The sequence below is a fragment of the Zosterops lateralis genome, assembly GCF_965231275.1.
Source record: "Zosterops lateralis genome assembly, chromosome: 35".
NCBI classification, from domain to species: Eukaryota; Metazoa; Chordata; class Aves; order Passeriformes; family Zosteropidae; genus Zosterops; species Zosterops lateralis.
In genome coordinates this window covers 973,394-996,715 of record NC_139795.1, presented here as the reverse complement: position 1 = coordinate 996,715, position 23,322 = coordinate 973,394, and the positions used below count along the sequence as shown (strand labels likewise).

The 23,322-nt window shown below is 50.8% G+C and overlaps 1 pseudogene across 1 annotated transcript in view; it reads left to right on the top strand.

The window, feature by feature from the left end:
* Positions 1–1,340: 1,340 nt before the first annotated feature.
* The window catches only part of LOC310921490 (class I histocompatibility antigen, F10 alpha chain-like), a 97,732-nt pseudogene continuing 75,750 nt past the window's right edge, over positions 1,341–23,322 (top strand). The window contains exon 1 of the transcript XR_014592765.1: positions 1,341–1,424. The product of XR_014592765.1 is annotated as a class I histocompatibility antigen, F10 alpha chain-like (transcript). The remainder of the gene's footprint in view (positions 1,425–23,322) is intronic.

The following is a 23,322-nucleotide window of genomic DNA, read 5'->3' as shown; positions in this document are numbered from 1 at the left end:
AACTCTGCCATGGGACTTTGAAAAGGAAAAAAACCCTAATTAGGGGAATGTTGGACTCGAAATACAAGAAGACCCAAGATGGACTGAGGAGGGATCAAGGATGGAGCCAGGACGAACCTAAATGGACACAAGATGGACCAAAATGAACCCAGGATGGTCCCAAAATAGACCCAAAATGGACTCAGCATGGACCCAAGATGAACCCAGGATGGACCCAAAATTGTCCCAAGATGGACCCAAAATGGACCCAAGAAGGGCTGAAAATTGACCCCAAATGAACCAAAAATGGATCTAAAATGGATCCAGGATGGACCCAAAATGGACCCAAGATGAACCCAAATGGAGCCCAAATGGCCCCCAGATGGACCCAGAATGCACTGAGATTTCAACCAACTTGGGCCTGGAAAGGGTCCAAAATGGACCCAGAATGCACCCAGGATGGACCCAGAATGCACCCAAAATGGATGCAGGATGGACCCAAGATGGACTCAAAATTGATCCAAAATAGAACCAGGACTGACCCAAGATGGACCAAAATGGACCTAAAACAGACCCAAAATGTAGCCAAGATTGACCTAACATGGACTCAGGATTGACCCAAGATGAATCTGGGATGGACCCAGGATAGACCCAAAATGGACCCAGGATGGACCCAAAATAAACCCAAGTGGACCCACATGAATCCAAAATGGATGCAGGATGAACCCAAATGGACCCAAAATGGAACCAGAATGAACCCAAGATGGGCCCACAGTGGCCCCAAAATGGACCCAGGATGGACCTAAAACTGTCCTAAGATGGACCAAACTGGGCCCCAGATAGAATAGACCAAAATGCACCCAGGGTGGACCCAAGATCGACCCAGGATGGACTCAAATTGTGCCAAGATGGACCAAAACGGACACAAAATTGCCCAAAATGGACCCCCTTGCTCCCACTTACCTGGCACTGGGACCCCCTGCACCCCTTCCCGGGCATCCCGCCCTTCCCAGACCCCAGACCCGCCCTTTTCCTTCACCTTGGCACCCCCAGATCTCCCAAATTTCCGTGTCCCCCACAGTTCTCCACTCCTGGCGCTTTTAAGAGGGGTCCCTGGTGTTTCTCAGGGGGCTCCAGGGGAGTCCAGCGGGGATCCAGAGGGATCCAGACGAATTCTCTGGGACTGCCCCATGCGCGCCTCTCTGGGATTGTCCCACCCACTTCTGCGCCCAACCTGCGAGACCGGGATCTGCCCGGTGACCGGTGACGTCATGGAAAAGAGCGGGTCACCATTGGCGAGCACGGAATACCAGCGCCAATGACGGGGCGGGAGGCAGCCCTGGGGGTGGGGCCGCAGCGGAGCAGCGCGATGGCTCCAGCGCTGGGTCTGGGGGCGCTCTTGGGGCTCCTGGGGCTCCTGGGGGACCCTGGGGGCGCCACGAGAGATGAGTGGGAACCCCAAAACCAGGACCACCCTTAACTGCAATTCCCGGTCACCGAGACGGCTGTGAACTTCCAGTTCCGGGCACGGGAACACCCCATACTCCCCATTTTGGGTTCTGTGACCCCCCTCCATCCCCTTCCCCAGCACCGGGACCCTCCTTGTACCCCCTTATCTGGCACCGGGACCCTCCTGAGCCTCCATTCCTGGGCAGGAAGACCCCTCTGAACCCCCATTCCTGAGTATCAGAATCTGCTGAACCTCCATTCCTGATCACGTGGACCCCGTTCAGCACCCATTTCCGGACACCAGGACCCCCCTGCACCCCCTTTTCGGGCATCCCGCTTTTCCCAGACCGCAGTCTCGCCTTTTTCCTTGACCTTTGGATCCCACAGACCTCCCAACTTTCCGTGTCCCCCCGTTTTCCGCTCCCGCCGCTTCCCAAACGGGGTCCCAGAGGGTCCCGGCCGTCCCAGGGGTCTTGGGGTGGTCTCAGGGGGATCCAATGGGATCCAGATGAATTCTCTGGAATTCCCAATTTCCTCCAGTCTCCTCCCCCAGCGCGTTCCCTCGGTCTCTTTCTCTTTCCTGTTGCCCAGGCTGCGCCTCCGGGATCCGCCCACCTCTCCCAGCCCCAGACCCCGTTTCCCTGACCCAGGGACCCCCTGGACCCCCATTCCTGCCTTTCCCAGCTCCCAGACCCCACTGCCCTCAACACTGGGGACCCCCGGACCCCCCTTTTGTGGGCTCAGGGATCCCCTGGAACCCCCATCCCACCTCACCCAGTCCTTGCACAGACCCTCTTCCATAACCCTGGAACCCCCTGAGCCCCCATTCCTGGACACCGGGATCCCCCTGCACACCCCTTCCTGTTGTGATAAATTTGGTGTAAAAATTTGTGTATAAAATAATAATCCAATGTATAATAAGAATGATGTTAATAAAATGTAAAGTCTAGTAGGTAGCAATCTGCATCCCCAGCCTGCACGGCTTCAGTTGCGAAACAGGACAAGGACCATCAGACTAAACAAAGACGCTAGCCAGCCCCGATAAGAATCGTACCCTTTCCAATGCAAGGAGAATTCCTTCTTGACGACAATGCAGATTTCATCAACGCCCTGGCACGATGTGCACACTGAAATCAACATAAGACTGACTGGTACAATTGGCATAAGAAAAGATCTTCCCGGAATAGATCAATGGAACTTGACAAGATCCGGGAAGGCCATCAAAAAGAAATTTGGACTGTTTGGCCCACCCTGGACACCTGGACTGCCTCAGGGCAGAAAAATCCTATAAAACAGTGGACTGAGGACCGTTCGACGTGGATTTGGGCGTCCTGTACCCTGGCGTGCAGACCCCTATCCACCCGGCACGGCGCTGCTAATTTCCTATTTTGTGGTTTTCTCTTTTTGTTGATGATCGATATCGTGTTATTAATAAATTGTTTCTTTATTAATCCGATATTTGCCATTGCATTTATAACAGATTTGGTGCTGTGACTTGGATTCGGAGGAAGCTGCGGGGACCTGCGATCCAGGAGGGTACTCCTGCCGAGTTTGGCGGCCTGGTGAGTGAGGAGACCCCGTGGCTCCACCCGAACCTCCGAACCAAATTTAGGACGAGAAAACCACAAAAAGGACAGGGGAGAGGACGGATCCGGGGGCAAAGAGAGCTCGGGAAGGCAGAAAGCCTTCAAAAAGCCACGGCTGACATTGCTCGTAAAACGTCTATGTGCACGAAGACATCCACACAGGAAAAGGAGCTGTAAGTACTGCTGGTTGAGCGGGTGATCGGGTGAGTGTGTGAGACGTGATCTGATCACGAAGCGAGTGTGGACTTCAAGGTCGCATTTCCGTCTTCCCGCGAGGGGAACGGTTGGCGGCGAAGGAAGCGATTTCGTGTGAAACTCTCTCATATCGCTCATCAAAACTGGGACTAGGAAAGTCACAGGGACCAATCACGGAGTAGGCAAAAAGGGGAAGGATACGTCCTGTCGAGCTCGGGAATTGGTAAACCCTTTTTGCCAGTGGACCAAGGTAAGGGTCCAAATAGAATCCAAAAAGGATTGAGTACCGATCGAGGCCCCTCGGCACAGCTCGCTGGAGGGGTGAGTGATCAGAAAAGCCCCCATCCCCTGAGAAAGAACCAGAGACACAACGCACAGGCAGAAAGTCAACTGGCAGGGAATTTGCAGACTTGGTAAGAAAAATTTGTGAAACATGGGACAGAGAAAGAGCAAACCCCAGAAGAAGACCACAGAAAAACTCCCCTCTGGTAAGGGAAAGGGAACTATGAAAATCCCTCGAAACAGTCCCTTAAGGTGGATGTTAGAACATTGGGGAGATTGCCCTCAGAGAAAAGGGGAATCCAAAGAAAAGATGGTGTACTATTGCATGGATGTGTGGGGTGGTGAAGAATTGAGGAGCCACCTTATGTGGCCAGTGTTAGGATCATTTGAAAGTTGGACATGCAGTGAACTGAATCGCTATGTGGAAAACAAGAGCCCCTCAGACCCTGAGGAGAGGGAATGTGCTCGGCTCTGGCTGAACACCTGAGCAGGATTGTTCCCGATGAAACAGAAAGGGCGGCCCGGAACTGGGACCGAGCCCTGGGACCCTCTAGACCATCTCCCACCTCCTTACAATGGGCTGAACTCACCACCCTCTCCGGATCAAGTGGTGCCCACGGCTCCCTTGGACCCCCAAACCCAGCTTATGGGGGCACAAGCATCCCAAGTAGGGAGCCCTATGTCCGTAACGACACAGGCTTCCCATCCCTTGTCCCCGCTGGCAGTCCCTCTGCTGCCACCCCCTCTCCTACCTCTTCCATCCGGCCTGGGTCCGTCGGCGGCACCCCCGTCGATAGACGCCATGACCACGGGAGCCCCCTCTGAGATCCCGTCTGCGCGAGCATGGGAGCACTCCCGTGCACTCTTTCTGCCGCAATCAGGGTTGGTCCAAGCGGAGGAGAGAATCCCCTCTGCCGCACAGGCGGCAGTTCCACCCCCGCAGCCCGCAAAAGGGAGACAACCCACTGCCACCAGTTCTCCCCCTGCTAGCAGGACCCGCTTGAAAACAAGGATGATGGGTGATGAATGGGGAGAAAGTGAAAATGAGGGACACAGTTTACTTCCATTAAGGGAAGTTCTGACGGCCCCCAGGGTTATCGGGTTTGTGAATGTTCCCCTCAACACAGGACATATAAGAGCTTTTAAAAAGGAAATGGGACGATTGTTGGATTGTAGAAGCATTTGATATCAGGGACAGGGACAAGGTACTCTGCAAACCTGTGATATTCTAGAATATGTGGTTTTATTGCAAGGGTCGTGGGTAGAAAGGGCCTTCCCTTCAGCCACCAGCCTCGGCTGAAGGGAAGTCCCAGAGAGAGAGAGGGAGAGAGAGAGCAAGAGGGTAAGCTGGCAAGAAGAGGGGAGAGAGCTAGAGCAACGTGGCAGGGGTCAGAGTGCAGGGGGAAGAGAGAAGAGAGAGAAGAGAAGAGAAGAGAAGAGAAGAGAAGAGAAGAGAAGAGAAGAGAAGAGAAGAGAAGAGAAGAGAAGAGAAGAGAAGAGAAGCGAAAGGTAGGAGAGCCAAGACAAGAGAGCAGGGACCAGAGAGAGAGGAGGGCAAAGAGAGAAGAGAAGAGGGGCGAAAGGTAGGAGAGCCAAGACAAGAGAGTGAGGTTCTGGTTACAATCCATTATATCTCCTTTTGTGATGAATATTCTAATTTACAGTGACCAACCAATACAAGACACAAAACCCTATAGAATCTACATACAGCCTATAAGAACTACTACATTACCATGTGTTATATTTTAAACCCTAAAAACTACTCTTTAGACTTTTCTGTTTTGCTACATTGACCTTTGGATCCCTTAGCCAGCAGAAAGGTATGATTCAATCAAAAGGGATTCTCCTTCAGCTGGCTAGGCTATTGTCTTTAGGTTATATAGTAACTAAGACTTGGTATCCTACCACTCAATGTAAGCTTCCATTTCTATCTCAACTACAGGTTTCATATTTTCAGAATCTTTTGCTAAGCAATCATATTTATAAGGTTTCCCTGATTAATCTTTCCCAACATTGGATGATCCTTTTGGTGTGGCAGACAGATTGGATGAGTTCTTAGGAAGTAGTATCTATGAGGATCTGATGGCAATCCTAAGGTCTCTGTTTAACAACGAGGAGAGAGAAATGATAAAGCAGGCGGGTGTTAGAGACTGGGACAGGCGCAATCCACAGGGGACACCCGGTGATCAAAAATGGCCCAGCTCTAGTCCGAGCTGGAACGCTCAGAGGATGGGAGAAGGAGCATGATAGACCTGAGGAATATCATAATCCAAGGTATTCGGGAAGCCGTCCCAAGGGGTCAGAATATCAGTAAAGCCTTTAATGAATGTCAAGGGAAAGAGGAGTCCCCCACTGAATGGATTGAGCAATTGAGGCGAAGTCTGCAGATATATTCTGGGACGGACCCTAATTCCCCTGTAGGGGAAGTGTTGCTCAAGACACAATTTGTGGCAAAATCTTGGGAGGATATCCGGAGAAAGTTGGAAAAGATAGATGGCTGGCAAGATAAGAGCTTGCAAGAATTGCTAAGGGAAGCACAGAAGGTGTACATGAGGAGGGAGGATGAAAAGCAAAAAGTGCAGGCTAAGGTTCTGGTAGCAGCTGTGAAAGAGGTCCAGAGACAGGAGCAGGCATCGGGTAAGTATAAAACCTTACCCCGAAAGCCCCAGGGCCCCCACAAGACGGCCCCAGTCACAAGGAGGGAACTGCCGGAATGTTACTATTGCAAGAAGGCAGGACACCTTCGGAGGGATTGCAAGAAAAGAATGAAAGATGAAAAGATCTTCCAGGAGGATTAGGGGTGTCAGGGGCTCTTCACCTTGGGGACCAGGACATCTAACGAGCCCCTGGTAAAATTGAAGGTAGGTCCCCAGCAACAAGAAACAGTTTTTCTGGTAGATACCGGGGCAGAAAGGAGCACTTTACAGCATTTACCAAAGGGGTGTACGGCCAGTGAGGAGAGAGTTATGGTGGTTGGTGCCAAAGGGGACCCTTTTAGAGTGCCGGTGATAGAGAATGTGGAAATTGAGTCGGAAAACAAAGTCTGTTTGGGAAACTTGTTGTTAGTGGAGGAAGCTGATTACAACTTGTTAGGGAGAGATATGATTATTGCCCTAGGAATTAGCATAGTTGGAAAAGTTCTGATCTGGTGGTGAAAATGTTTAAGCTCACCAAAAAGGATGAAGCAGACATCAATCCGGAGGTATGGCACTCTAAAGGAGAGGTGGGGAAACTAGAAATTGACCCCATTCACATCGCAATTGAGAACCCCGAGGACCCTATACGGGTCAAACAGTATCCCATTCCCCTGGAAGGGAGAAAGGGACTGAAACAGGTAATCAATGACCTCTTGAAGGGAGGAACAATAGAACCATGCATGTCCCCCCATAACACCCCTATACTGGCTGTGAAAAAGGCAGATGGAAGCTATCGGCTAGTTCAGGATTTAAGGGCAGTGAACGCTCGAACCAGGACTAGATTTCCGGTGGTGGCCAATCCGTACACTTTATTGAATCGGCTCACACCCGAGGATGTGTGGTATAGTGTGATTGACCTAAAAGATGCATTTTGGACTTGCCCCTTAGATAAGAAAAGCAGAGATTACTTTGCTTTTCAGTGGGAGGACCCCGATACCAACAGAAAACAACAGTTAAGATGGACAGTGCTTCCCCAAGGATTTGTGGAATCCCCGAATCTGTTTGGGCAGGGTCTGGAACACCTATTGACTCAATTCACCCCGAAGGAAGGGACAAAACTTTTGCAGTACGTAGACGATCTGCTAATAGCTGGGCCCACTGAGGAAAGTGTGAGGGAATGTACTGTGGCATTGCTGAATTTCATTGGAGATAAGGGTTTGAAAGTTTCTAAATCCAAACTGCAGTTCACGGAGCCCGAGGTAAAGTATCTGGGTCATTGGCTAACACAGGGGAAAAAGAAATTAGACCCTGAGAGGATGGCGGGAATTATATCATTACCCGCTCCAAAAACTAAAAGACAGATAGGCCAAGTGTTGGGGCTCCTGGGATACTGTAGACAATGGATTGAAGGCTTCAGTGAGAAGGTAAAATTTCTTTATGAGAGGTTAAACACTGATAGAGTGAAGTGGACTAATCAGGATGAATTGGACTTTCAGAAATTAAAAGATGTTCTCATGACTGCCCCAGTACTGACCCTCCCGGACGTAAATAAAGAATTCCAGTTGTTTGTAGATGTTAGTGAGCAAACAGCACAAGGAGTCCTAACTCAGGAATAGGTAGGTAAAAGAAAACCCATAGGTTTTCTATCAAAAATCCTGGATCCTGTGAGTCGGGGATGGCCTACGTGCTTGCAGGCCATAGTCGCGGTGGCGCTCCTGGTAGAGGAGGCGAGGAAAATCACCTTCGGGGCCTCTTTGGTAGTTTACACCCCTCACGATGTGAGAAACATTCTACAACAAAAGGCAGAAAAGTGGTTGACCAACTCTAGGCTTCTGAAATATGAAGCCATTCTGATCAGCTCCCCGGGATTAGAGTTAAAAACCACCTCAGCACAGAACCCTGCACAGTTTATGTTTGGAGACCTCTCCGAGAAACTGTTGCATGACTGTGCTGAGATCGTGGAACTCCAGACAAAAGTAAGACCCGATTTGGAGGATCAGGAATTGGAGGGGGGGAGAGAAATGGTTTGTCGATGGGTCAGCAAGAGTAGTGGAAGGAAAGAGAAAGTCAGGCTATGCAGTGGTGGATGGTGGAACGGGAAAAGTGGTGGAATCTGGCCCTCTGAGACCCGGATGGTCGGCCCAGGCTTGTGAGCTTTATGCTCTCCTAAGGACTCTCAGAAGGTTGAAAGGGAAAAGGGGGACCGTGTTCACAGATTCCCGTTAAGCGTTTGGGGTGGTCCATACGTTTGGGAAAATTTGGGAAGAAAGAGGTTTGATAAATACGGAGGGAAAAAGTCTGATCCACGGGGAAATAATTCGGCAAATCTTGGAGGCAATCAGGGAACCCAAAGAGATTGCGGTAGTCCATGTGAAAGGACATCAGGCCGGACTACAATTCCAAACCCGCGGGAATAACCTAGCTGATCAGGAGGCAAAAAGGGCAGCATTGCTCAAGGTGAGCGTCCCTGAGGTGATCGGGGAAGAGGACCCCGAGATCCAAATATGCCCCTCCGAGAAGGACATTGAGGGATTCAAAGAGATAGGAGGGGTCTTGGAAATGGGAAAATGGAAATTACCCGATGGGAGGGAATTGGTTCCAAAAAGTGCAGCCAGAGGAATCCTGAGACATTTGCATGAACAGACTCACTGGGGAACACGGGCATTGGCTGACCAGTTCTTGAAATTTTTCGGGTGCAAGGGAATTTTTGAATTAGCTAAACAGGAGGTCCAGGGGTGTGTGACTTGCCAGAAGGTGAATCGATCCAGATCCAGACAAACGGCTTGGGGAGGCCGTCCTCTTTCATATAGGCCATTTGAAAGGATCCAGGTGGACTTCACCGATTTACCAAAAGTCGGGAGATATAAATACCTATTAGTTATAGTGGACAAATTAACGCATTGGGTAGAGGCATATCCAAGGGCAAAAGATACGGCCCAAACGGTTTCCAAAGTGTTATTGGAGGAAATAGTCCCTAGATATGGAATTGTGGATTGCATAGATTCGGACCAGGGGACTCATTTCACATCAAAAATCATAAAACAATTATCAGAGGCTTTGGGAATCAGATGGCAATATCACACCCCCTGGCATCCTCAAAGTTCGGGACAAGTGGAGAGAATGAATCAAACCTTGAAATCACAACTGGCAAAACTCATGCTGGAAACAAAAATGTGTTGGGTAAAATGCCTCCCCCTTGCTCTGCTCAATGTAAGAACCATGCCACACTCCGATACTGTCCCCCTTTGAAATGTTGTATGGAATGCCATACAAGCACGGAATCGGTGGGACATCCCCGAGTCGAGGATGTGCAATTACAACCTTATCTTATTACTATAAACAAAAATTTACAGGAGCTCCGAAGGCGTGGACTTATTCCCCAAAGTGCCCCTCTCGGATTTGCAATCCATCAGATTCAGCCGGGAGACAAAGTGCTGATCAGGACTTGGAAGGAACTTCCTCTCGCCCCGCAGTGGGAAGGACCGTTCCTAGTACTGCTAACCACTGACACCGCAGTTCGAACAGCAGAAAAGGGTTGGACTCACTCGTCAAGGGTGAAAAAGATCGAGGATCCAAAAACCTCGGATTGGAAGGTCACCACTCCTCCAGGAGAACTAAAGATCAAGCTTCGGCGTCAACCTAAATGACCAGTCAGATAAGTTGTATCACCCCAGACTGCGAATGTTTTCCTTTTATTCATTTTGAATGTGTGTACTGTAAGCAGGTTTGGGTCACCCATTGTTGGGGAGGGAACCGACCTAGGGGTCTGTGTACTAACTGTTTGACTGAGGAGCAGGAGAACACAAGCCGTCTCTTAATACTTGCCACTCGGGCCGGACTTTTGGAGTTAGATTCTCCTGAGTGGTACCAAATTTACAAAAAGGGAATAAGGGGAAAATTGGACGCTAAAGCAGAGGCTTTGGCAATTGAGTGCTGGAGGACCATCAAGGTACCTTGCCAAGGGGACACAATTAAATTATCCCGGTGGGCAACCTACAAAAGAAGGTTTGCTATCAGGACTACACGGGCCCCTGAAGCACACCCTTGCTGCCGAGAAGATGGTTTACCCCGCCGTATGTTTACATATGGGTGAAGGGCAAGGCAGAGGGGTATATCAGTGGGGAATCCTGATTGTCCTGAGTCTAGCCATGTGCTGGATCAGGGGGCCCCTTCCAGGGGCGCCCCTGGGGGAGAATCCTCCCGCGAAGTGTGAGTGGTGCTTAACAGCCCCAGAAACCGTAACGATAATGGATTGTCCCCTGGAGAAGCAGCTAGGTGATTGTTGGGCCAATGGCACTCGATTTCATCTCTGTAAATTGGAAGGAGAGGTCCGGTGCCAACACTCAGGGGCAAGTCCTAAGGACGGACAGTTCAGGGTCCCTGCTCACTCACACATTAGACAGAGGCGTGAACTCGAGATTCCGCACTTGGTACAAACATGTGGTCAATGTAATAAAACTGTTTGGGTGGGAGGAAAAAGGCAATCTACCTTCCTTGCCTATTTCAAAGTGAATTCCCTGTGTTACGATAAGGCGAAATTAAGAATATGTAACATGGGTGGAAAATTGTATTGGGAAGGAAAGAACCTCAAACACGAGGAAGTAGGTTCCTTTAATAACGAACCCATTGTTTTCGACCTATTGCCACAGGGTGATAATCGTGTGTGTTTGCAGTTTGATCAGACCTTTTGTTTTTCAAGGGACGAGGAGGGGATGGACCCTGAGAGTAAAATGAAGCAGGTAACTTTGGAACTAAGGAAACAGGAAGCTGAGGCCAGAAAGAGGAGGATTGAACAAGAAAGATTGAAATCGCTCAGTGAGCAGTATGAGCAATTGGAAAAACAGTATGGTGATGGGGGATTTCCAGCTCCTAACCAAAACCTCTTTATAGAACTAATGCAGGAAATAGCCACTGAACTAGAACTAACGAATTGTTGGATCTGTGGGGGATTGAAGTCAGCCGAAAAGTGGCCCTGGAAAGGAGAAGGACTAGCCCTGGAACAACTCCTAAAATGGGAAGGTTCAAAAATATCAAAAATTATAAAAAGGCTGGAGGGATGGATTCTGGAAAAAAGAATAGTCGGCACTGTATGTATTAGCCGGGAAGGGAAGGAGTTTACCGATCTGGTAGGTTATACTCCATGTATAAACACCTTAACGGTAAATGATAAAACAAGGATCTGGCAACCTGAGCCACCCTCCGGATATTGGAGTAAAATTCGAGAAAAGAATTGTGAGTGGTTCGAGACCATGGAACTTTGCTGGCACAAGAGTCCCGGGGCTAATCCGTTCCAGGCACTAGTAGGCCTGAAAGAATACTGGGATGAACCAGGCAGAACAAATGTAGGCTGGAAAGCGCCAGATGGAATATATTGGATTTGTGGGAAAAAGGCGTACAGTGAACTTCCCAGGAAATGGAAGGGGTCCTGCACCCTAGGCATGATTAGACCCTTTTTCTTTACCTTGCCCAGAGCCAAAAGTAATTTGTTAGGGGCACCTCTCTTTGAGACATTGAACCAAAAGAGAAGGGAGATAAGGTGAGAACTACCTGTAGCTGGAGGCAACCAAAAATGGGGGGAGGAGGAGTGGCCCGAGGAAAGAGGAAAGAATCATTAAGTATTATGGGCCGGCCACCTGGGCAAACAATGGTAGTTGGGGATATTGAACGCCCATTTACCTCCTGAATAGGTTGATTCGGCTGCAAGCAGTGGTAGAGGTGGTTTCGGATGCCTTAGAACTCCTAGCCAAACAACATTCACAGATGAGGGCTTTTGTGTACCAAAATCGGCTTGCCCTAGACTATCTGTTGGCAGAGGAAGGAGGGGTCTGCAGCAGATTCAACGAATCAGAATGCTGCATTGAGATCGATGACTACGGGGAAACAATCAAAGGACTAGCCCAAGAGATTAAAAAGGTGGCTCATGTACCGGTCCAGAAGTGGAATTCAATTCTTCAAGCCTCATGGTGGGATCAGCTATTCGGGCAAGGGGAATGGTGGAAGAAATTAGTGTACTTCATAACCTGTTCCATTGCAGGCATTATTTTCCTCCCATGTCTGATCCCCTGTTTCATCCGACTGATTCATTCACTCATCCAAGGGATGCAGATAGCCTCCCTTCCCATAGACCCAGAAGCAGCACAAGGGAAAACAGTGTCCAAATTAATGAAGCTAGAGGAGGAAAAAGGGAAAGGGAGAGCTGCAGCAGCTCTGAGGAGATTTGAAGAGGGACAAAAACTTCAACCAGGTGAAGGGCACCGAGGGTGGCAGGGGGGACAGCAGGGGGTGGCAGGGAAGTGGCAGGAGTGGATGAGGGGGTGACAAAGGGACAGAGGGGACAGCTGAGCTCTCCAGGGAGAGGACAAAGGGGACCCCGGGAGGGGCACAGGGGCCACCCCAGGAGGTCACCCAGGAAGCCACAAGGTCCCTGTCCCCTCCCCAGGATCTGGAGGGTGTGGTGGCCGTGGTGGCCATCCTGGGCAAGGTGGTGGCCACTGTGACTGCGCCACACAAGAACACGTGGCGGCTCCTGTACCCGGAGTCCCTGCACGAAGATCTGAGGAGATTGACCTGGACCCTGCGGGACACCCTGGACCACATCGCTGTCACCTTCCTGTGCTGGGCCCTGGCCACCCTCAGGGCCACCCCGAGGCCCACCTGGGATGATGTGAGAACCACAGAGAGAGTCTGGCGGGAGTCGGTGAACATCATCAGGAACAGCTGGGGCCGGGTGTACTGGGAGGCTGATGAGATCTTCAACACCTTGGAGGGTGAGGACATGGCCGAGGCCACCAAAGACTCTGCCAGAGCCACCACCACCGGCCTGTCTGGGGACCTGCAGGATGAGATCCCCCCTGGCCAAGGGACAGCTGGGGACAGCCTGGTGGCCGCGGCCCCGCAGCCATCAGTGGCCCTGCCCTCGGCAGTGGCCGCACTCCATTCCCCCATGGCAGCCACTGAGGCCAGGGAAGAGCCCGTGGTGGCCACCAGGCAGGCGGGGGCGGCCACCAGGAGGGGACAGCGGGTGCCATGAGGCCCGTGACCTGCTGGGGCCCTTCTTAGACACATGTGATGGAAGCACCGTGTTCCCCTGGGACCTGGATTACTGGCTTGTGGACAGTGAGGAGTGCACGGAGGAGGAGCCCCCTGATGACCCCGAGGCCGTGGTGGCCAAGGCCAAGCTGCTGTGTGGGGCCAAATGGCTGTGGGAGGCCAGTGCCCGCCTGATCACAGATCACCTGCTGGGGACAATTGGGGAAATCCTTAGCCTCCTCTTCAGTGCCGATGGTGGCTCTGGTGGCCCCTTTGGCCGCGCGGTGGCCGAGCGGTGCCAAAGAGCCATCGAGGACATCCCGAGGCTGCTGTGGGGACAGTGATGTCACCAGTGTGACATCATTGGGGTAGTGACATCATCGGAAACATTGCTGGTGTCACTTGTCCCCTACCCCTCACCACGTGGAATTTGAGACAAATTTTGGGAATTTTCCAGGAATTTTCACTGAAACTGTCCCAAATCCTGATGGGAATTCCTGGGGTGACATCACTGGGGACACTCTGGGGGCAAACAGGGACACTCAGGGACAATCAGAGAAGCAAGGGGAGGGGTGAATGAGCCCCCTCAGTGCCTGCAGGAGAAGCAGCAGAACCGGGTTATAAATGACAATATCAATGACAATAGCAATGACAATACAATATTGGCTTTCGCATTCATGTATCAGCTTTTGCACGTTGTTGCTGATCAGAATGATTTTGATACGGTACAATTTATAATTCCTTTCAGCTGCTTTTTGGTATAACACAATCTCTCAGTTTATGTGTGCACTGTGTAGCCAACAGAAATGGCACTGCAATAAATCAATTTTACATCCTAGGCCTTAGTGAAACATTAAAATAGAGACTGTGCAATGCTGAAATGCTTTTATATTATAACTATTAGAACTAAATTTTATGTTATAACTAATTTTTACATTGTAACTAACTCAGAGAATAGTGGTGTCCAAGTTTGAAAGAGACAGGTGTGTGCCAGGGAAAGCCGGAGCCTCCCTTGGAATGGAGAAATCAAATCCCCTCCCTCCGAATTATTAGAAAATATTTGAAAACTAAGGGGCTCTCAGGCAAAGGTGTGGGGATAGGAATAACAGTTCATTACTGGTGTGTATAACCAGGCAAACAAACAACAACCACAGCATTAACGATAACCAGCAGCAGGAGCCCAGTAAGAGCTCCCGTTCCCGGCCCGGCCTCAGCCGCAGCTCCCCGCGCCCTCAGGCCCCGCTCCCCCCGAGCTCCCGGCGGTTCGGGGCAGTAGCGGTTCCTTGGCCTCCTGCCCGGGCCGGGCCCAGCGCCGGGGCCGCTCCTCAGCCGAGGTTTCCGAGCGGTGCCGAGTGCAGGGAAAGGGAGGCGGCTCGGTGCCGTGTGCACAGCCCGCCCCGCGCCCGCCGCCATTGGCTGCTTCTGCCGTCACTGCGGGATCTCGCGCGCTGATTGGGCGGAGCGGGGCCAAGCCCGTTGCCGGGGCCGCTCCCCGGGCGCCCGTGGCTGGGCAGAGGCGCCATTGTGGGAGCGCGTGTGCGGGCCCGGGAGCGGCGGCAGCGGCCGGAGCCCGGTGAGGCGGCACTGGCGGAGCTCGGAGGCGGCCCCAGCGCAGGTGGGAGCCGCGCTCGGTTCTGCCGGGGCTCGGGGCTGGCTGCGGGCGGAGGGGGCGGCAGGGGGCTCCGGCGGGTTCCTTGTGCCGTGTCGGCGCCGTGTTGCCCGTGGCCTGAGGGCGCTGCGGGAGCGGCTGCCCGCGCTCTCCTTCCCGCCGCTGCCTCGGCAGGAGCCGCTGCCGGAGCAGCGCCGGCTCGTCCCGGTTCCTGTGGGGAGGACGGAGGTGGCCGCCCTGTCCCCGGGGGGAGCCTGTGCGGGAAAATTCCTAGAGGTCGCCAGAGGTTTGTGTCCCCACAGGAGCCCGAGGAGTCCTGTAAAAGTGACTTTATTCCTGAACAAAGGGAGAGGCCGTGCGGCCTTTGCCGGGGGGGTCTCTCCAATTGTTGTAGGACGCGGCCTCCTTTTTCTCCTGATTTTCCCTTCTGCATCTCCCTGTCCCTTTGCCCCGTGGCGAAGGTCCTTGGAAAGTTCCGACTTCCCGATCGGCCTCCTGCATGTCCTCGTTAATATGCGCCCCCCTTTTGTAGAACATCCGATATTCACGGCTCTGCTCAGTCTTTGTTGTTCTTCTCCGTGTTCAGGAATTTCGCAGGGCCTTGGCTGAGCACAGTCCGTGTCAATGAGGAACATTTTCTGAAACTGATGGATTCTCCCGTTGCTCCCTTATCTCCCAGTCCCCGGCCCTGTCTCCAAGCAGATTCACTCGTTGACTCTGTTTTTTCTTGCTGGGTCCTCTTTGGTTTTGGGATTATTGTCAGTGAGCTCAATTCTGAGGAAAACGAATATTCAGTCTTAGAATATTTTTCAAAAGTTCAGTAAGGGAAAAACCAGGACCATGTCCAGCGCTGGGTGTTCCTGGCTATCAGCCAAGGGACCCGTGGGTGCATTAAGACAGTGTTATCTCTGTACTGTTACTTTACTAAGGCACATACATGTTCATGAGTTTCATGCATTATTCAAATATTCTTGGTAGCTTTCATTGTTATAGAAACTTTGCTTTATTTTGGGTTTCTGTTCTGGCTTATCTAAATAACATCCTGTGGATCAGGTCAATATATTTGCTAATTGCTTTACACAGTTCTCTCTGTTACAAGAACTATTTTAGCATTCTATATTTTGCTAAGGCCTATGGTACAATACATTCATCACATAATTATTTCTATAAGCTGTAAGGTGAATACATCAACATAACACTCATCACACTACTATTTCCAGGGGCTTTAATGTGCATACTTAAAATGAGAAATAAGTTTTATTAACAGGCAGGTAAAAGGGATTATAAATTCCACTGTACTTGAAATCAATAACCACATACAAAGACTAATGTACCAATGTCAAAGCCAATATTATCGGGTCATTTTGTACAGTTCCCTGTCCTTTTGTAGCCGTGTGTGGCTCAGGAGGCCTGGCTGCCACCTGCATCCCCTTGCTCAGCTGCTGAATGAGCTGCCCTCAGCAAGGTGTGGTGCACGGCCCAAAGATGAGAGTTGCTGTAGCACAACAGAGGAGAAAGAGCATTCCTTTAACCCCTGGTGTGCCAGGGAACCACCAAACCGTGTCCCATTCCCATCCTTTCCACGTTTGGACCGGAACATGAGCTGCTTTCTTATTTCCTTTGTTTTCTGTTTCCCCACTTTTCCTTTGTCATCTCTTTGCCAACGGCATCTTGAGTCATTTAATTTTCCACCCTGTCCTCCTCCTTCTGCTCACAGATAATCTGATCCCAGCCCGTGGTGAAATGTTGTGTTCTTGGTTTGAGTGGATTGGTGGGCCAGACTGAGGAGCTGGATCTGTCTGGTTGGTTATTATTTTGTGGACATCTTGTAATCTAATTGTGCCATTGGAATGATCAATGTGTTCTCTGGCTCCTGATCTGAATTGGTTTGGGTTGCCAGGGGCTGGTCCAGGGTGTTGTAGGATTTGTTGTGGTGGCCGTTCATCTTTTCCCCATTTTTGGGGACTCCCTCCAGCCAGGGCTGCATCAATTGATCTCTTTTCTCTAATTAAATCATGACAGACTTGGATTCCCAAGTGATTTCTCTGAGCCTGTGGTAGCACAAACAGCCCAGTGGTCTGATGCTCCCTGTGTGACACAGACAGTGCCAGCACATGTTGGAGTGGGGAGAGGGATGATTCCCCCCACTTGTTGTAGTGAAGTTTTCACACCATTCTCCACTGGCTGTTTCCCTTTGCAGCTGAAGCAATTTGTGTTGCAGAGTCAGATCTCCTCCCTGTGGGCTCTGCCTTTGGCTGTGCCAATTCCATCTGTGCAAGCAGGCAGAGCTTGGGCTGAGGGGCAGAGGGAATCAGCCCAATTCGTCCCGCAGGCCAGAAGAGCCTGGTGCACTGTCCCCACTTTTCCCCAGCAGTGTTAATTTGCATTTCTAAAGCTCCTCTCCTGGCTGCCTGGAATGGAGCTTCTCTTCCAGAGCAGCCACTGAATGACTCACATGTGCCCCCCCACAATCTGCTTTTGTTTTAACTGTTAATTTAACTGTTTAATTATTTTAACTGTGCCTAAAGGATCACCTTTAAAGCTCTTATGGGTTTGCAAAATGCAGCCTAAAGATGAACATCGAAAAATCCAAACCGAAATTTTGCCACCACTAAAAGCCTCACACAAACATAGACAAAAACATTTCAAAGTAATGTTGTTTTATTTACTTTTCCTCCTAGGAGTAGGAATTGATTGTCACACCCCTGGTCCAAACGTAACTGACAATATAAAAGCAGGATTATTATGAGAAATTATTCTGATGGTGTAACCTTGTCACAGAAACGGTGAGAAAAACAGAGTTTCTCCAACAATATTTTTAGTGTTAGAGAGTCAAGGCATTACTTGATTTTGGCCAGGATGTGCAACAGAAATCATTTCATCCACACATAGCCAGGGTGTGCAGAGGAAATCATTCCATGACACGTGAGTTTTACTGGATTTTTCCTAAACTTTGTACAGTCTGAACCCATAGAAATCCATTGGTTCGATGTTCATTGCTTCCAAGTCGCTGAGTTCTGAGTATTTGGTTTCCTATTGGAGCCGGATTTCTTTGCCTCTGATGTTAATTAGGTCCCCACTCCTGGATTTCCTCATCAGCCTTTTCCAGACCAGGTGTCTCCAGCTATTCCAGGGCAGTGTCTGGGGTAGATGTTGGTTGCTGTTTGCTGATGGTCGTTGATATTTTGTTGATGGTCGTTGTCTTTGTGGGTGTCTTTTGGGCTATTCCCAGTCTGCTGAGATGTTAAACTCATCTCTGTTGAGTGGTGTAACATCCTTTAAAAGATAATATTTAAAATTCCTTTCCCAGGGCAAAGGCAAACCAAGCCTGACTAGAGAAATAAGATTTTTTTTAAAATTTGAACTTGGTATATTTTCGAGCAATGTGATCCCATCCAGCCCCGTGTGTGAGTGTGACTGAGAGCCAGAGTGGAATTGTCCCGTTGTGTTCCCCAGCCCCTGTGGCGAGTGCAGGCACAGAAAGCCCTGAAGCTGAAGCAGTGGCAGCAAGGCTGGGCCCCCAGTGTCTGGAGATGGCCCAGGAGGTGGCCAGGCAGACTATTCCAGCAGAGGATCTGTGGGCAGGCACAGGGGCTTCCCCCGCTGTGGAGCCCTGGCTGCTGCTCCGGTGCCTTCAGGGCGGGTCAGTCGTGGCCTCCCATCCTCCTCCTGCAGCCGGGAAGTCCAAATCTCCTTTGGGCCTTCCGAGCCCTTGAGCCCAGGGTGAGGGGTCCCCCCGTGCTGAGCTGTGCTGGGGCTGTTTCTGTGCTCAGGGACACTTGGGATGGGCCACTTGGCCCCCAGTGGTGCTTCTTTCCACTCCTCAGGAAGGGCCCCATGTCCTGGTTGGATGGTGTGAACAGCAAAGGCCCAAGGCAGGGTCTGTGCCAGCCCAGCTTCCAGTGGGAGAGATTTCACAGGAGACAGGATTCTGGCCACAGGCTGCTTTAAATACACATCCCTTATCTCCAGCCTGCACTAGGTGGAGAATTTCCAGGGGAAGGAATTCCAAGGATAAATTCCAAGGGAGATAATTGAATATGTGCCCTGGATCTGGCTCTTATTCTTGCCAGAGCCAATGGCAAAAGCCCCACCTGTGGCATCTTGGTTTCTGTCAGCAGCTTCCAAAGGTGTTTCTTTATTTCCCCATTCATTCTTTCTACCTGACCTGAGCTCTGGGGGTGCCAGGGGTTGTGGAGGTCCCATTGTGTTCCTAAAGCTGCCAGAACCCCCTGAAGGATCTTTCCTGTAAAATCAGTTCCCCTATCGTAGTTTATTGCTTCCACAATCCTTTCTGTTTGAATTATTTGTTTCAGAAATACCTTTCTAAGTGATCCAGTGATTACTGCAGAAGTCAGAATTGCTTTTGGCCCCCCTGTTGGGTGACATGATGTCAGCAGGAGATATTTCAGCCTTCCTGCTCAGGGCATTTCAGTCCCAGGCTCTCACAGGCACACACAGCTCTGCCGGTTGAGCTGACCATGTGGGGGGTAACCTGTGCTTTGTCTAATTCCCTTTCCTAAATAACAGCGTGTCTTGTAACTCTTTTCCCTTCTGCTGCCCTTGGAGCCCCATCCAGAAACACCTTTTCTCCCTGAGGCCAGGGAATGTCTCATCAATCTCTCCCAGCCTGGCTCTGGAGCTCTGTCACCTCAGTGCAGTCATGGGTTTCTCCCCAGCCCCTGTGCAGGCTGTTCCAACAGGAGGCTGGGTTAAACCCTTCCCCTGTCCTCACTTCTAAATCCTCCTGTGCCACTGAACAAGTTTCCTGCTGTAATAACCCAGCCCTGCTCTTTTGGTTCTCAAAGCCTGAACTTGATGCCAGACTTGAACAAGAGGAGATCCTTGTGCTGTCAGTTTTCAGGCCTCAGGTCCCATTCAAGCTGTGCCTGCACAATTCTGCAGACAATGGGCCCACTCTGGCCACTGGGTTAAACATTTTAGCACAAGAATTCCTTTGGCCTGGCCCTGTTTAACACTGACATACAATTCCAGTTCCTTTTCTGAGTCTGGAGGAGCCATGGCTGGGGCATCAATAATTTTGGGTTTTTTTCATTTTTTCAAGTTTAGCTCTTTTTCCCATGTCCATCCCATAACATTGAGGCTGTCTGGGGTTAAAAAGTCATCCAATGTTCTGGCTAGAGCAGAGAATTCTCAGTCCAGGTCCTGCAGTTCCCTATTAATCCTCAGAATCATCACAGCTGCTTTTTAGTCTTGGGTAACATTTCTGAGATTACAAAACCCTTCCTTCCCTCCCTTGCAATAGGGTTTTGCTTTTAGACACCACTAGTGCTGTGTAGTAACATCCGTGGACGGCAGGGACAAGGAACTCTGCAGAGCTGAGATATTCTAGAAACACTTTATTACAAGAGTCATGGCTTTATTTCAAGGGTCATGGGTAAAGAGGGCTTTGCCTTCAGCCACCAGCCTGGGCTGGAGGGAAGCCGCGAGAGAGAGAGGGGAGAGAGAGGGTAGAAGAGAGCTCAGGGGTAGAAGTGGGGTAAGAGTGGGGGAAGGGATAAGACAGCAGGGATAAGAGAGAGGGGGCAAGAGCGTGGGGGGAAAGAGCAAAAGAGCAAGAGCAAGAGAGAGGGCACCTTGTTACAATCCATTCTCTCTCTTTTTGTGTTGAATATTCTAATTCACAGTGACCAACCGGTGCAAGATACAAAACCTACAAACTTTGCATGCAGCCTATGAGAACTACTATATTACCATGTCATTTTATATTCTAAACTCTAAAGACTACTTTTCTTATCTGCTTTTTCCCTGATCCCTTGCAAAGTGCAAAGGCTACATTCCTGAGTCCTTTTGTTTCTGCCCTTCAACCCATCTTCAGCTAATCACCGTTTTCCTGCCTCCCATGCCTACATGTCAAAGCTGGCTTTCATTTCTATTGCACTCACAGGTTTTTCATCTGCAGTATTTCTTACCAGACAATCATATCCGTAAGTCCTTCCTGTCCCATCTTTCCCAACAGTGCTGGTTACTTCAGAGTAATTTGGAGAGGCTGGGAATCAAATTTTCCCCCTTTCCCTGGGGCTGCCCACACTTGTGGGTTCACTTCAGCACAGGCCTTGCCAGACATTTGACACAGAGGTACAAGAGAACTGGCCTCTGTATCACCTTTTACAATATTAATTTGCATTCCCAGTTTAGCCATCAAAGGCCTTCCCAATAAATTACAATCACAGTGAGGAGCAAAGAAAACTTCCTGCATTTCAAACCCATCCCTCACATCTGCTAATAGTGGTTGAATAAAACACAGCCCCTCATCTTTCCCACTTGTCCCCTGGATAATCAAAGACATTTTTGTCCTTTTCCCCCCTTAGGTCTAAGATTGAGAGTGGATGGAGAGGCCCCTGTGTGTATGAGGAAAGGCCTCGTGTGGATGCAGCCCCAGCCTGAATGTTGTCAAGGGCTCCAGTGTGGTGGGTCCCTGGTGTAATGGGAGCTCTGGCAGCCCTAGGAATCCATGTCCGTGCAGGGCTGGACTTGCTCCTGCTGAGGGTGCTGCTGTGTGTGCTTGCAGTGTCCCTGTGGGCTGCAGATGGATGCCTGCTTCCTTGGCAGGGGCTGTTTGGGTGGGCTCTCCCCTGCCGAGGAGGGCAATGCCTGTGCCAGGTGCTTGTGGCCGAGCCCGTCCCGTCGGTGCTGGGGCCCCCTTGGGCCCTGGGCTTCATCCCTCAGGGGCTGTGGAAACTCTGCCATGGCCTTTGCCTTCAGCTTGGCCTTTTCCTCCTCCCTTCTTGCCTTCACCTGCTGTGCCTTTGTGCCCAAGTGCTGCAGGGGCTTCTTGTGCCCCTCGTGCAGCCCCCCTGAGTGCCTGTGGGTGCTCATCTCTAGCGAGGGCTACGTAGATAGATAAAAAGAGACTGGCCAGAGAAACGCAGATCCGATCAATATGGTTAACACTGCGCAACTCCTTTATTTTGAGAGAAATGCCGTCTTTTATACATTTCTATATAGTTTACAGTTCGCATAGCTCAGCCATTGGCACACAGCAAGGGAAAGAATGAAAACATACATTATTTAACTTACAGTTAAGGTGGCTATACATGTGCCTATTAACTATTCAACTCGGTGACCTTCAAATCCCCATTTTCTTGCCAAACACCTTAATATCTATTTCTAACTGTGCCACACGCCTGAAGGAATTTCAAGTGCGCAACAGGCTTCAAGGCCTCACCGAGGCCTCAGGTCAGGCCTCAGTCACAGTAGTTCAATGTCCTGATATAAATCATTACCTCCTGCTTTAAGAAAATCAGCAACACTCATCCTCTGACAGCTGCTGAGCTTTCTGCACAATCATTCCTTTCTGCAGGGCCCAAAGAAGATCCTTCAAAGATGATCTGGATCCTTGCAGGGATAATGCACATTTCCCAGCTGTTCCTTCCTTCCTTCCTTCCTTGGCGCTGGTGCTTGTGCTGGCCGTGCCCTGCAGAGCCCGTATCCCAGAGCCGGTGCCTGTGGTGCCGCAGTGTCCAAAGGCGGCTCCCCCGGCGGGCAGGGCCGGCAGCTCCACGGGGCCGGGCAGCGGCCGGGGCGTCCCGCAGCCTCCTGGGGGCCGGGGGCCAGTGCCGGCCCTGCCCGGGGGGTGGTGGGCTCAGGCAGCGCCCGGCGCTGAGCCCCGGCTGCCCCACAGCCCTGGCCCGGCCCCGCAGCTCCCCACAGGCCCCCAGCCCGTGCTCCCGGTGCCGCCCCTCTGCGCCCGCTCCTGCCGCTCCCCAGCACAGAGAAACCCCCTGGGATCCTGACCTCCTTGTTTGCCTCTCCTGCCAACCGGGGCTACAAACCATCTGCATCAGCTCCCAAACTTTGACCATTACACCCTGCTTGAAAACGTCCCAGTCCTCAGTATTTTTCTCTTCCTGCTCTTTTCCATCATCCTCTTTCTCACCACAGAGATTCCTCCTGCTGCCTCTTGCCTTGACTGTAATCCTGCACCCTCCCCTTCCCTCTCACCCTTCCCAGCACACCAACACCATCCATCCCCTGCTTTCTAAATCTCTTCTGGACTTCCCTTCTTGCCCCTCTGGGTGTCCATGTCCTTAATTACCTCTGGGAGAATGATGCCTTGGGAAGGCTGGCCTGAAACAGAGACTGGACAGAGCTAGAGAATAAAGCAGATATTTATTGAAAGCTCTTTAGGGTAGACCTTGGGCAGGGCAGGAGCCTGACCAGGGCTACACTCAAGGTGGACTTCAAATGGTCTCTTCATGGACGACTGGTCACGAGGTCCTAAACTTTGCTGTTTTGGTCCATTTGCATGTTGGAGCCCAGTTGTCCAGCCCCAGGCTCAGGTGGTGAGGTGTCATCCTTCTTGTTTCTCTCTTTAGTTCACCCTTGATTATGTTTTTGGCCTGAAAGTTGTCCTTGTTTTTCTTGGTCTTCATCAGGAAAATCATTATTTTTGTCTACCAACTCTGTAAAGAGAGCTTACTAGCACTTAATATGAGGCTCAGAACTACACCCCTAGGCAGCACAGAATCTGAAAAACGTGAAAGCTAAAACTTTGTGCAAACTGCATCAACATTGTCCCAAGGGGCTCTTCAGA